At 41.4% G+C, this 15804-nt stretch overlaps 1 pseudogene; it reads left to right on the forward strand.

The window, feature by feature from the left end:
- The first annotated feature begins 5347 nt into the window (after nucleotides 1-5347).
- LOC129841059 (C-type lectin domain family 4 member E-like) lies at nucleotides 5348-7637 on the forward strand (annotated as a pseudogene).
- Nucleotides 7638-15804: the final 8167 nt, after the last annotated feature.

Genomic DNA, 15804 nt, shown 5'->3' on the forward strand with positions numbered 1-15804 from the left:
GTAAGGGAGAGTTCTGGAAACTCCCTGAATTATCTTTGGGCTGTTACATATTAAGTTTAACTTCTTGAGAATACAGGGGGTGCTGTTTCGCATTAGCATAATTGCCTCTACAGACTAAACTGCCTCTTATTCAATTATTGCTGTTACTATATGCATATAACCATATAGCATTGGATAGAAAACAAGCTATGGTTTCTAAAACCGTTCCAATTGAGTCTCTGAGTCAAACACAGGTCATTTCACAGCACTTTCCCTGAGCCAGAAAAAGATTGCAAGATGTGTATGCTCGCTTCAAAGCTCTGCCTATATATGGTCACGCGACCTATGACCCGAATGACACTTCCTTCTTCTTCCTCTGGGTGTCTGGAAGACGTCAGAGGAGAAATATTTTGTTTATCTTGTACTGACGTGAAATAAGATCTATTTCTTTAGCGTGACCGACAACTTCCGGTTTCTGAGATGCGCGTTTTCAGAGGTGGCATTGTCTTTTGTTATGCTGACGTTACGGATGAAAACTATCTCCGTGTCGAAGTTTGTTTGATACATGTGACCATATCACCGTAATGTATGTTTTTTCAATATAGTTTAATCAGATTATTAGAATTTTTTCGGGAGTTTTGCCGTGTTCCGTTCTTTGAGTTTTTTAACTTTGGACATGGACCGTGCCAGTCGACCAGTACCCAGGCTAAATGAAGAGGGGAAGTTGCCATTGTGAATGGATTGAACGACTCATCAGGACTAAGGACACCTTGATCAACATTCTGATGAAAGACCAGCAATAGTAAGACCCAATTTACGATGTTATTTCATATATCTGTCGTGCATGTGAACTGGTCGCGCGCGTCCAGCTGGTTTTGGCTGGCCTGGTTATGCTAATTAGCTAGTTATGCTAATTTCGCTATAAAACATTTAAAAAATCTGAAATATTGTTTGGATTCACCAGATGTTGGGCTTTCAATGTCTGTACGCTGTGTATTTTTTCTGAAATGTTTTAAGACAAGTAATTAGTTATATAACGTTGGTCTCTGTAATTGTTCTAGCTGCATCAGCACTATATCAGATTGCAGCTGCAATGTAGAACTGTGATTTATACCTGAAAAATGCACATTTAAAAAAAAAAAACTATGCTATACCATAAATATGTTATCAGACTGTCATCTTAAGAATTTTTTTGTTGGTTAGTGGCTATCAATATCTTAGTTTAGCCGAATTGGTGATAGCACCTGATGGAGTAAGAAACTGTTGGAGTAAGAAAATGGTGTCATTTTGCTAACGTGTTTAGCTAATAGATTTACATATTGTGTCTTCCCTGTAAAACATTTAAAAAATCTGAAATGGTGGTTTTATTCACAAGATCTGTGTCTTTCATTGGGTGTCTTGGACTTGTGATTTAATGATATTTAGATGCTACTATTTAATTGTGACGCTATGCTAGCGATGCTAATCAGTGTGGGGGGTGCTCCCGGATCCGGGTTAGGTACTCTGTAGAGGTTTTAATATATGTTAACAGCTAGTCTTTGTTGTCCACTTCCCATCTATGATGTATATCTTCCTGGTATGATAGTGTCCTGTCCATCATCACAAATAGCAAGTCCCATTCCCTGGACAGGAGGACTGTGTTGAGATGTACTCTGGACAAGATGACCATGTAGAGACATGGAATGATTGATATTGTGCTGCAGAAAATAGTTTAACAATAACCACTGTAATAATCTCTCACAAGTATACATGCAAATCAAATCAAAGTGTATTTGTCACGTGCGCTGAATACAACCGTTGTAGACATTACAGTGAAATGCTTACTTACAGGCTCTAACCAATAGTGCAAAAAAGGTATTAGGTGAACAATAGGTAAGTAAAGAAATAAAAACAACAGTAAAAAGACACTGAAAAAGAACAGTAGCGAGGCTATAACAGTAGCGAGGCTATATACAGTAGCGAGGCTATATACAGTAACGAGGCTATATACAGTAGCGAGGCTATATACAGTAGCGAGGCTATATACAGTAGCGAGGCTATATACAGTAGCGAGGCTATAACAATAGCGAGGCTATAACAGTAGCGAGGCTATAACAGTAGTGAGGCTATATACAGTAGCGAGGCTATAACAGTAGTGAGGCTATATACAGTAGCGAGGCTATAACAGTAGTGAGGCTATATACAGTAGCGAGGCTATATACAGTAGCGAGGCTATATACAGTAGCGAGGCTATATACAGTAGCGAGGCTATATACAGTAGCGAGGCTATAACAATAGCGAGGCTATAACAGTAGCGAGGCTATAACAGTAGTGAGGCTATATACAGTAGCGAGGCTATATACAGTAGCGAGGCTATATACAGTAGCGAGGCTATATACAGTAGCGAGGCTATATACAGTAGCGAGGCTATAACAATAGCGAGGCTATAACAGTAGCGAGGCTATAACAGTAGCGAGGCTATATACAGTAGTGAGGCTATATACAGTAGCGAGGCTATATACAGTAGCGAGGCTATATACAGTAGCGAGGCTATATACAGTAGCGAGGCTATAACAGTAGCGAGGCTATAACAGTAGCGAGACTATAACAGCAGTGAGGCTATATACAGTAGCGAGGCTATAACAGTAGTGAGGCTGTAACAGTAGCGAGGCTATATACAGTAGCGAGGCTATATACAGTAGTGAGGCTATATACAGTAGTGAGGCTATATACAGTAGCGAGGCTATAACAGATGTGAGGCTATAACAGTAGAGAGGCTATAACAGTAGAGTGGCTATATACAGTAGCGATGCTATAACAGAAGCGAGGCTATAACATTAGCGAGGCTATAACAGTAGTGAGGCTATATACAGTAGCGAGGCTATAACAGTAGCGAGGCTATAACAGTAGCGAGGCTATAACAGTAGCGAGGCTATATACAGTAGTGAGGCTATAACAGTAGTGAGGCTATAACAGTAGCGAGGCTATATACAGTAGCGAGGCTATATACAGTAGCGAGGCTATAACAGTAGCGAGGCTATATACAGTAGCGAGGCTATAACAGTAGCGAGGCTATATACAGTAGCGAGGCTATAACAGTAGCGAGGCTATAACAGTAGCGAGGCTATATACAGTAGCGAGGCTATATACAGTAGCGAGGCTATAACAGTAGCGAGGCTATATACAGTAGCGAGGCTATAACAGTAGCGAGGCTATATACAGTAGCGAGGCTATAACAGTAGCGAGGCTATAACAGTAGCGAGGCTATATACAGTAGCGAGGCTATAACAGTAGCGAGGCTATATACAGTAGCGAGGCTATAACAGTAGCGAGGCTATAACAGTAGCGAGGCTATATACAGTAGCGAGGCTATATACAGTAGCGAGGCTATAACAGTAGCGAGGCTATATACAGTAGCGAGGCTATATACAGTAGCGAGGCTATAACAGTAGCGAGGCTATAACAGTAGCGAGGCTATATACAGTAGCGAGGCTATATACAGTAGCGAGGCTATAACAGTAGCGAGGCTATATACAGTAGCGAGGCTATATACAGTAGCGAGGCTATATACAGTAGCGAGGCTATAACAGTAGCGAGGCTATAACAGTAGCGAGGCTATATACAGTAGCGAGGCTATAACAGTAGCGAGGCTATATACAGTAGCGAGGCTATATACAGTAGCGAGGCTATAACAGTAGCGAGGCTATAACAGTAGCGAGGCTATATACAGTAGCGAGGCTATATACAGTAGCGAGGCTATAACAGTAGCGAGGCTATATACAGTAGCGAGGCTATATACAGTAGCGAGGCTATAACAGTAGCGAGGCTATAACAGTAGCGAGGCTATATACAGTAGCGAGGCTATATACAGTAGCGAGGCTGTAACAGTAGCGAGGCTATATACAGTAGCGAGGCTATAACAGTAGCGAGGCTGTAACAGTAGCGAGGCTATAACAGTAGCGAGGCTATAACAGTAGCGAGGCTATAACAGTAGCGAGGCTATATACAGTAGCGAGGCTATATACAGTAGCGAGGCTATATACAGTAGCGAGGCTATATACAGTAGCGAGGCTATAACAGTAGCGAGGCTATAACAGTAGCGAGGCTATATACAGTAGCGAGGCTATAACAGTAGCGAGGCTATATACAGTAGCGAGGCTATAACAGTAGCGAGGCTATAACAGTAGCGAGGCTATATACAGTAGCGAGGCTATATACAGTAGCGAGGCTATAACAGTAGTGACGCTATATACAGTAGCGAGGCTATATACAGTAGCGAGGATATAACAGTAGCGAGGCTATAACAGTAGCGAGGCTATATACAGTAGCGAGGCTATATACAGTAGCGAGGCTATATACAGTAGCGAGGCTATAACAGTAGCGAGGCTATAACAGTAGCGAGGCTATATACAGTAGCGAGGCTATAACAGTAGCGAGGCTATATACAGTAGCGAGGCTATAACAGTAGCGAGGCTATAACAGTAGCGAGGCTATAACAGTAGCGAGGCTATATACAGTAGCGAGGCTATATACAGTAGCGAGGCTATAACAGTAGTGACGCTATATACAGTAGCGAGGCTATATACAGTAGCGAGGCTATATACAGTAGCGAGGCTATAACAGTAGCGAGGCTATAACAGTAGCGAGGCTATAACAGTAGTGACGCTATATACAGTAGCAAGGCTATATACAGTAGCGAGGCTATATACAGTAGCGAGGATATATACAGTAGCGAGGCTATAACAGTAGCGAGGCTATAACAGTAGTGAGGCTAAAACAGTAGTGAGGCCTTATACAGTAGCGAGGCTATAACAGTAGTGAGGCTATAAACAGTAGCGAGGCTATATACAGTAGCGAGGCTATAACAGTAGCGAGGCTATAACAGTAGCGAGGCTATATACAGTAGCGAGGCTATATACAGTAGCGAGGCTATATACAGTAGCGAGGCTATATACAGGCACCGGTTAGTCGGGCTGATTGAGGTAGTATGTACATGAAAATATGGTTAAAGTGACTATGCATATATGATAAACAGAGAGTAGCAGCAGCGTAAAAGAGGGGTTGGGGGTGCACACAATGCAAGTAGTCCGGATAGCCAATTGATTACCTGTTCAGGAGTCTTATGGCTTGTAAAAACTGGTAAAAACTGTTGAGAAGCATTTTTGTCCTAGACTTGGCACTCCGGTACCTCTTGCCATGCGGTAGTAGAGAGAACAGTCTATGACTGCACAAAAGTACACACACAATTACACTCAACTATGCAAACTTGTTCTGTTTTACATTAGCATAACCACAACTACCGTGTCATTTTGTTGATACTTCCATAGAGGTAAGACCTACAGCAGTGACACAGACAGAGACACACAGATTACTCAGAGACAGAGATATCACTAGAAGCAGAGACTTAATGTATAGTAGACCTACATAGAATGAAAGACCCAGGTATTGTTAAAGATGTCAAAGGTCATCTATGCTGAACCAGATATAACCAAGAAGGTCAAGTTTAACAGAGGTGAGATGAAGGAGAGGATTGTGGATATCTATGTCAGTGCAGACACCCTGAGAGACGGTGAGACCAGCACCAAGAGAGAAGAGACAGAGGACACTGCTCCTAATAATGGACCAGGAGACCAGCACTCAGGTAACACACACACACACACACACACACACACACACACACACAAACTCACAAAACATAACAGTATCTTGTATGTGTCCACAGAGCCTGATAGCTCAGGGAGGAGACCCTTCCTAGTTGCTGCAGTGTGTCTGGGGCTGCTGTGTCTTCTCCTACTGGCTGGGATCATAGGCCTGTCTGTCTACTGTGAGTTTGTGTTCAAGTTCATTGCTTATCACCCAGTTATAAGAGGTGCAGGTTACTATGCCTAATTACTTGGTGTTTTACCTAATAACTGTGTTTACACTTTGTAGATAACAGAGCAATTAAAGATTCTGAGGATAAAAGGAACAAGTTGTTCCAGAGTTTCTCCCTTTATAACACAACTGCAGAGAGAGACCAGCTACGGACCAGATACAACAACCTGACTAAAGAAAGAGACCAGCTACAGACCAGATACAACAACCTGACTAAAGAGAAAGGCCATATTCAGGCAAAGCTTTTTGTGATAGGTGAGATATAACTGTGATTAATTAGAAGTAAAATCAACAGTCGTTATATATCAATGGGTTTATAAGTATAGAGATACTGGCTACGTTTCTCAATGTGTTCACCTTTACTCTTCAACAGAGCAGCATTGTCAGGAGGGATGGAGATACTTTGACTCCAGTTTGTACTTCCTCTCTACTGAGAAGAAAACCTGGGAGGAGAGCAGACACGACTGTCAGGGGAGAAGAGCAGACCTGGTGATCATAAACAGTGATATGGAACAGGTGAGAGGGGGAGGGAGAGAGAGAGAGAGAGACAGAGCAAATATAATTTTCATCAGTACACTAATACGTGTGCAGTATTTTATAAATGTATTAAAAGTGACATTATCTTTATCTTTCTCAACCACAGACATTTCTCTTCAACCTCCGCCTGACAGCCTGGATTGGTCTGACTGACTGTTACTGAGGGGACCTGGAAGTGGGTGGATGGCACAACACTGACCACAGGGTGAGATATTTGACTATTTTACCTTGTGATATACATAACAACAATGATAAATTGCATCTAATCATGTTAATCAAAATGTGTGTTTCTACTCATGGATGTTATTCAATGAGAACTATAGATGTATCACGGAAATCAAGTCATATTTTTAGATTAGAATGTCATTATATATAAAAAATATATAATTGTTGATGGTTCATTCTTGATAATGGTATGATGATCTTACAGAGTGTGTCTTTAAAACTGTTAAAACATAGGACTATGTGTATAAATTAGGAGGATGTTTGTACCACAGTGTCTGACTGTCTGGTTCTCTGTGTTGTTTAGGTACTGGGGGACAGGACAGTCTGATAATGGTGGTCTGTTCTCTGTGTTGTTTAGGTACTGGGGGTCAGGACAGTCTGATAATGGTGGTCTGTTCTCTGTGTTGTTTAGGTACTGGGGGACAGGACAGTCTGATAATGGTGGTCTGTTCTCTGTGTTGTTTAGGTACTGGGGGACAGGACAGTCTGATAATGGTGATCTGTTCTCTGTGTTGTTTAGGTACTGGGGGACAGGACAGCCTGATAATGGTGGTCTGTTCTCTGTGTTGTTTAGGTACTGGGGGACAGGACAGTCTGATAATGGTGGTCTGTTCTCTGTGTTGTTTAGGTACTGGGGGACAGGACAGTCTGATAATGGTGGTCTGTTCTCTGTGTTGTTTAGGTACTGGGTGTCAGGACAGTCTGATAATGGTGGTCTGTTCTCTGTGTTGTTTAGGTACTGGGGGTCAGGACAGTCTGATAATGGTGGTCTGTTCTCTGTGTTGTTTAGGTACTGGGGGACAGGACAGTCTGATAATGGTGGTCTGTTCTCTGTGTTGTTTAGGTACTGGGTGTCAGGACAGTCTGATAATGGTGGTCTGTTCTCTATGTTGTTTAGGTACTGGGGGTCAGAACAGCCTGATGATTATGAAGGGCAAGAGGACTGTGTTGAGATATTCTATGAACAAGATGACCCTGTAAAGACATGGAATGATGACAAATGTGGCACAAATCACAACTGGATATGTGAGAAAGTGGTGTAACAATAACCCACAGTAACAAACATTCTGCCCAAACAAGTGGTCTATCTCTATCTCTATCTCTATCTATCTCTATCTATCTCTATCTCTATCTCTATCTATCTCTATCTCTATCTATCTCTATCTCTATCTATCTCTATCTCTATCTATATCTATCTATCTATATCTATCTATCTCTATATCTATATATCTCTATCTATATATCTCTATCTATCTCTATCTCTATCTATCTCTATCTCTATCTCTATCTATCTCTATCTATCTATCTCTATCTATCTCTATCTCTATCTCTATCTCTATCTCTATCTATCTATCTATCTATCTATCTATCTATCTATCTATCTATCTATCTATCGCTATCTATCTATCTATCTATCTCTATCTCTATCTATCTCTATCTATCTCTATCTCTATCTATCTATCTCTATCTATCTCTATCTATCTCTATCTCTCTCTATCTCTCTCTATCTCTCTCTATCTCTCTCTATCTATCTCTATCTCTCTCTATCTATCTCTATCTCTCTCTATCTCTCTCTATCTATCTCTATCTCTCTCTATCTATCTCTATCTCTATCTATATCTATCCATCTATCTATCTATCTATCTATCTATCTATCTCTATCTCTATCTATCTATCTCTATCTCTATCTATTTCAATTCAATTCAATTCAAGGGGCTTTATTGGCATGGGAAACATGTGTTAACATTGCCAAAGCAAGTGAGGTAGATATTATACAAAAGTGAAATAAACAATACAAATTAACAGTAAACATTACACATACAGAAGTTTCAAAACAATAAAGACATTACAAATGTTATATTATATATATACAGTGTTGTAACAATGTACAAATGGTTAAAGCACACAAGTTAAAATAAATAAGCATAAATATGGGTTGTATTTACAATGGTGTTTGTTCTTCACTGGTTGCCCTTTTCTTGTGGCAACAGGTCACAAATCTTGCTGCTGTGATGGCACACTGTGGAATTTCTCCCAGTAGATATGGGAGTTTATCAAAATTGGATTTGTTTTCAAATTCTTTGTGGATCTGTGTAATCTGAGGGAAATATGTCTCTCTAATATGGTCATACATTGGGCAGGAGGTTAGGAAGTGCAGCTCAGTTTCCACCTCATTTTGTGGGCAGTGTGCACATAGCCTGTCTTCTCTTGAGAGCCATGTCTGCCTACGGCGGCCTTTCTCAATAGCAAGGCTATGCTCACTGAGTCTGTACATAGTCAAAGCTTTCCTTAAGTTTGGGTCAGTCACAGTGGTCAGGTATTCTGCCACTGTGTACTCTCTGTTTAGGGCCAAATAGCATTCTAGTTTGCTCTGTTTTTTTGTTAATTCTTTCCAATGTGTCAAGTAATTATCTTTTTGTTTTCTCATGATTTGGTTGGGTCTAATTGTGCTGTTGTCCTGGGGCTCTGTGGGGTGTGTTTGTGTTTGTGAACAGAGCCCTAGGACCAGCTTGCTTAGGGGACTCTTCTCCAGGTTCATCTCTCTGTAGGTGATGGCTTTGTTATGGAAGGTTTGGGAATCGCTTCCTTTTAGGTGGTTGTAGAATTTAACGGCTCTTTTCTGGATTTTGATAATTAGTGGGTATCGGCCTAATTCTGCTCTGCATGCATTATTTGGTGTTCTACGTTGTACACGGAGGATATTTTTGCAGAATTCTGCATGCAGAGTCTCAATTTGGTGTTTGTCCCATTTTGTGAAATCTTGGTTGGTGAGCGGACCCCAGACCTCACAACCATAAAGGGCAATGGGCTCTATGACTGATTCAAGTATTTTTAGCCAGATCCTAATTGGTATGTTGAAATTTATGTTCCTTTTGATGGCATAGAAGGCCCTTCTTGCCTTGTCTCTCAGATCGTTCACAGCTTTGTGGAAGTTACCTGTGGTGCTGATGTTTAGGCCGAGGTATGTATAGTTTTTTGTGTGCTCTAGGGCAACGGTGTCTAGATGGAATTTGTGGTCCTGGTGACTGGACCTTTTTTGGAACACCATTATTTTGGTCTTACTGAGATTTACTGTCAGGGCCCAGGTCTGACAGAATCTGTGCAGAAGATCTAGGTGCTGCTGTAGGCCCTCCTTGGTTGGTGACAGAAGCACCAGATCATCAGCAAACAGTAGACATTTGACTTCGGATTCTAGTAGGGTGAGACCGGGTGCTGCAGACTGTTCTAGTGCCCGCGCCAATTCGTTGATATATATGTTGAAGAGGGTGGGGCTTAAGCTGCATCCCTGTCTCACCCCACGACCCTGTGTGAAGAAATGTGTGTGTTTTTTGCCAATTTTAACCGCACACTTGTTGTTTGTGTACATGGATTTTATAATGTCGTATGTTTTACCCCCAACACCACTTTCCATCAATTTGTATAGCAGACCCTCATGCCAAATTGAGTCGAAGGCTTTTTTGAAATCAACAAAGCATGAGAAGACTTTGCCTTTGTTTTGGTTTGTTTGGTTGTCAATTAGGGTGTGTAGGGTGAATACATGGTCTGTTGTACGGTAATTTGGTAAAAAGCCAATTTGACATTTGCTCAGTACATTGTTTTCATTGAGGAAATGTACGAGTCTGCTGTTAATGATAATGCAGAGGATTTTCCCAAGGTTACTGTTGACGCATATTCCACGGTAGTTATTGGGGTCAAATTTGTCTCCACTTTTGTGGATTGGGGTGATCAGTCCTTGGTTCCAAATATTGGGGAAGATGCCAGAGCTAAGGACGATGTTAAAGAGTTTTAGTATAGCCAATTGGAATTTGTTGTCTGTATATTTGATCATTTCATTAAGGATACCATCAACACCACAGGCCTTTTTGGGTTGGAGGGTTTTTATTTTGTCCTGTAACTCATTCAAGGTAATTGGAGAATCCAGTGGGTTCTGGTAGTCTATAATAGTTGATTCTAGGATTTGTATTTGATCATGTATATGTTTTTGCTCTTTATTCTTTGTTATAGAGCCAAAAAGATTGGAGAAGTGGTTTACCCATACATCTCCATTTTGGATAGATAATTCTTTGTGTTGTTGTTTGTTTAGTGTTTTCCAATTTTCCCAGAATTGGTTAGAGTCTATGGAGTCTTCAATTACATTGAGCTGATTTCTGACGTGCTGTTCCTTCTTTTTCTGTATTGTTTTAGTGATTCACCATAGTGAAGGCGTAGACTCAGGTTTTCCGGGTCTCTATGTTTTTGGTTGGACAGGTTTCTCAATTTATTTCTTAGATTTTTGCATTCTTTATCAAACCATTTGTCATTGTTGTTCATTTTCTTCAGTTTTCTATTTGAGATTTTTAGATTTGATAGGGAAGCTGAGAGGTCAAATATACTGTTAAGATTTTCTACTGCCAAGTTTACACCTTCACTATTGCAGTGGAACATTTTACCCAGGAAGTTGTCTAAAAGGGATTGAATTTGCTGTTGCCTAATTGTTTTTTGGTAGGTTTCCAAACTGCATTCCTTCCATCTATAGCATTTCTTAATGTTACTCAGTTCCTTTGGCTTTGATGCCTCATGATTGAGTATTGCTCTGTTCAAGTACTGTGATTTTGCCTCTCTCTCTCTCTCTCTCTCTCTCTCTCTCTCTCTCTCTCTCTCTCTCTCTCTCTCTCTCTCTCTCTCTCTCTCTCTCTCTCTCTCTCTCTCTCTCGCTCTCCTCTTCTCTCTCTCTCTCTCTCTCTCTCTCTCTCTCTCTCTCTCTCTCTCTCTCTCTCTCTCTCTCTCTCTCTCTCTCTCTCTCTCTCTCTCTCTCTCTCTCTCTCTCTCTCTCTCTCTCTCTCTCTCTCTCTCTCGCTCTCTCTCTCTCTCTCTCTCTCTCTCTCTCTCCCTCTCTCTCTCTCTCTCTCTCTCTCTCTCTCTCTCTCTCTCTCTCTCTCTCTCTCTCTCTCTCTCTCTCTCTCTATCTCTCGTCTACCTCTCTCTATCTCTCGTCTACCTCTCTCTCTCTCTCTCTCTCTCTCGTCTACTTCTCTCTCTCTCATCTACCTCTCTTTCTTGTCGACATCTCACTCTCTCTCTCTCTCTCTCTCCTCTCTCTCTCTCTCTCTCTCTCTCTCTCGACATGCTAATGTCGACAGGAAGAGCCATGGACAGGATACTGTGAACAGGAGCATAAACAAACAACCTCAAGCTGGGGACACTGGTTATTAATATTCAAAAACAGAATACAATATGTCTTCCAAATGAAGGTACCTTAATTCACAAGGAAAACTTTTGAAATGACATACTTATGGAAATTGATACATGAAATGCTAAATACTACATCTCCTAAATGAAACGTTGTTCCTTTAAGACTAGAGGTTAAATGTTCTGAAATGTTCTAGACGCTGTATTTCAGGATGTATAGTAACTGCAGAAACATACATTTTCATGTTCATAAAGTCCTATGTAACTCGCAATGGTGTATTTCCAACCTGGTCTCAAAGCAATTCGTATTATTCTGTATGTAAATCCAAGACACACCATTTAGTATGATATGTTACGTTTCATATGGTGTGTATCAATTTGTGGATGCCCGTCATCTATTTTGTATGATGTGTTACGAATTTGCAATACTTACAATATATCATGAATTTGCTAAACATATGATTGGTTATGAATTCTACTATTATTAGCTAGCTGGCTAACGTTGGCAAGGCTAGGAGATAACTGTAACTGGCCACTATATTTCCTGTTGCTGCGAGAAGTTGTATCTTTAATTAAAGTAAGCCTTTTCCTTTATAGAAGTCCTGTTGTACTTGTGGTGACCTTATATCCATGGATGAAAAGTGGCATGTGTTTTCAGGTCAGATGCGGTGCATAAGACCTACATAGAATGTGAAAAATAACATTAAGTGTACGTCTCAAATGGCACCATATTCTATTGTTTCGTGCACTAATTTTAACCAGGGTTCATCACTATATAGGAAATAGTTTTCCATTTGGGACACAGTAAGATTAGGGAGGTTATTGCTGGAACACCTCTTGTATTGTAATTTCAGTTGATTTCAAAATGCGTTGCTGAGCCAAATCAAATTTAGCCATACCACTGACTTTCTTTAATAACAGCTTCCTGTCTGTCTGTCAGTGGTTGGTGGTTATTAGCAGACCTGGGCCACGTATTCATTAAGTCACACCAGAGAAAATAATTTTACAATCGCAAATGAAAACATGCTATTCTAATTGGACAGGTACAGTTAGTCTCTCCCTGTTTCCATTTGCTTTCTTCCATTTCGTGCCTAATGAATATGACCCAGATACTTTAGCTGTGCTTGGTTGAGCTTGCCTGGCTTAATGGAACCAATAGAATTGTCCCGAAAGCTCAAAGTATTTGACAGATTTCAAATAGTATTTAAACCAGGGTCTGGTTGTTCGTAATTTTTAAAATCATCCAGAGACATTATTAAGATACATCCAATATGTTAATCAGTGATATAGAGAAGTAAGAGATCATATAAGAGGGTGTGTCTGCTGTATGTATTTGTATTTATTATGGATCCCCATTAGTTCCTGCCAAGGCAGCAGCTACTCTTCCTGAGGTCCAGCAAAATTAAGAAGCAAACCATTTAAACAACATTACAATACATTCACAACAGATTTCACAACATATTAAGTGTGTGCCCTCAGGCCCCTACTCTACTACCACATATCTACAACACAAAATCCATGTGTACGTGTGTGTATAGTGCCTATGTTATCTAGTGTGTGTGTCTGCATGTGTATGTTTCTATGTTCGTGTTGCTTCACAGTATGTGGGTGGAACTTCCCCCAGAAGACCAGGAAGTTACTCAGGAATCAGATAACAAGGTGAAAGAAGAAGAAGAAAGTGTCCCAACTATAACCAGCCAGAACATGTTACTGTATAACCAGCCAGGACATGTTACTGTATAACCAGCCAGGACATGTTACTGTATAACCAGCCAGGACATGTTACTGTATAACCAGCCAGGACATGTTACTGTATAACCAGCCAGGACATGTTACTGTATAACCAGCCAGGACATGTTACTGTATAACCAGCCAGGACATGTTACTGTATAACCAGCCAGGACATGTTACTGTATAACCAGCCAGGACATGTTACTGTATAACCAGCCAGGACATGTTACTGTATAACCAGCCAGGACATGTTACTGTATAACCAGCCAGGACATGTTTCTGTTCCACAAATCCCCACCTACAACAGTGTCAAAAGCAGTCAGCTTCAGAGTCAGACACTCTGTACTGGGGTTCTCCTCTGGGTGAACGTTTAGTTTTTTATCCTAGCACTACACTACTGATTCAAATCATCAAAGCTTGATGATGAGTTGGTTATTTGAATCAGCTGTGTAGTGCTAGGGCAAAAAACAAAACGTTCACCAATTGGGGCCCCAGGACCGAGTTTGTGAAATCCTGCTTTAAGACACTGTAGCTTTAGTCAATAAACATTGTTGAAAATGTCTGAGTCCATCTATACCAAGAAGGTTTGACAGAGGTGAGATGGAAGAGAGGATTGTGGATATCTACATCAGTGCAGACACCCTGAGGGACAATCAGATCAGCACCACAACACATGTGCAGAAAGGCCAGCTACGGCCTCCCGTGTGGCGCAGTGGTCTAAAGCACTGCATCACAGCGCTAGCTGTGCCACAAGCGATTCTGGGTTTGAGTCCAGGCTCTGCCGCGACTGGGAGATCCATGGGGCGGCGCACAATAGGCCCAGCCACATACTGATTAGGGGAGGGTATGGACGGAAGGGATGTCCTTGTCCCATCGCGCATAAGCGACTCCTGTAGCGGGCCGGTCGCAGTGCACGCTGATGCGGTCGCCAGGTGCACAGTGTATCCGCCAACACATTGGTGCAGCTGGCTTCCGGGTTAAGTGAGTGTTGTGTCAAGAAGCAGTTCGGCTTGGTTGGGTTGTGTTTCGGAGGAAGTACGGCACTCAACCTTTGCCTCTCCCGAGTCCGTACGGAAGTTGCAGCGATGAGACAAGACTGACTACCAATTTGATAGTATAAAAAATATATATAAAAAATACAAAAAGAAAGGCCAGCTACAACACCCTTACTGACTAGAGAAACCAGCCAGTTCTGATGCAATATATATTAGTGAGCAACTTCTTCTTTATTGTTGTTGAAGATAACGTCTCTAATAACTCAGAGACCAGACACAACAACCTGACTAAAGAGAGAGGCCAGTTATAGACCAGATACAACAACCTGACTAAAGAGAGAGACCAGTTAAAACAACCTGACTAAAGAGAGAGGCCAGTTACAGACCAGCTACAACAACCTGACTGAAGAGAGAGGCCAGTTACAGACCAGATACAACAACCTTACTGAAGAGTGAGATCAGCTACAGACCAGATACAACATCCTGACTAAAGAGAGAGGCCAGTTACAGACCAGCTACAACAACCTGACTAAAGAGAGAGAGATCAGCTACAGATCAGATACAACAACCTGACTAAAGAGAGAGACCAGTTACAACAACCTGACTAAAGAGAGAGGCCAGTTACAGACCAGCTACAACAACCTGACAAAAGAGAAAGACCAGTTACAACAACCTGACTAAAGAGAGAGATCAGCTACAGACCAGCTACAACAACCTGACTAAAGAGAGAGATCAGCTACAGACCAGCTACAACAACCTGACTAAAGAGAGAGATCAGCTACACACCAGCTACAACAACCTGACTAAAGAGAGAGACCAGATACAACAACCTGACTAAGGAAAGACCACCTACATACCAGCTAAAACAACCTGACTAAAGAGAGAGGCCAGTTACAGACCAGCTACAACAACCTGACTAAAGAGAAAGACCAGTTACAACAACCTGACTAAAGAGAGACCACCTTCAGACCAGCTACCACAACTTGACTGAAGAGCGTGATCAGCTACAGACCAGCTACAACAACCTGACTAAAGAGAGAGACCAGCTAGTTCAGTTATGATCTGTATTAGTGAACAACTTCTTCTTTATTGTTAAAGATGATAGCAACGTCTAAAATAACTCTGCAGAGAGAGACCAGCTTGAGATCAGCTACAACAACCTGACTAAAGAAAGACCAGCTAGAGACCAGTTACAATACCCTGACTAAAGAAAGATGAGTTACAGACCAGTTATAACAACCTGACTACAGAGAGAGACCAGCTACAGACCAGTTACAACAATCTGACTGAAGAAAGACCAGCTAGAGACCAGTTA

This window comes from Salvelinus fontinalis, chromosome 42, assembly GCF_029448725.1.
Source record: "Salvelinus fontinalis isolate EN_2023a chromosome 42, ASM2944872v1, whole genome shotgun sequence".
Taxonomy (NCBI): Eukaryota; Metazoa; Chordata; class Actinopteri; order Salmoniformes; family Salmonidae; genus Salvelinus; species Salvelinus fontinalis.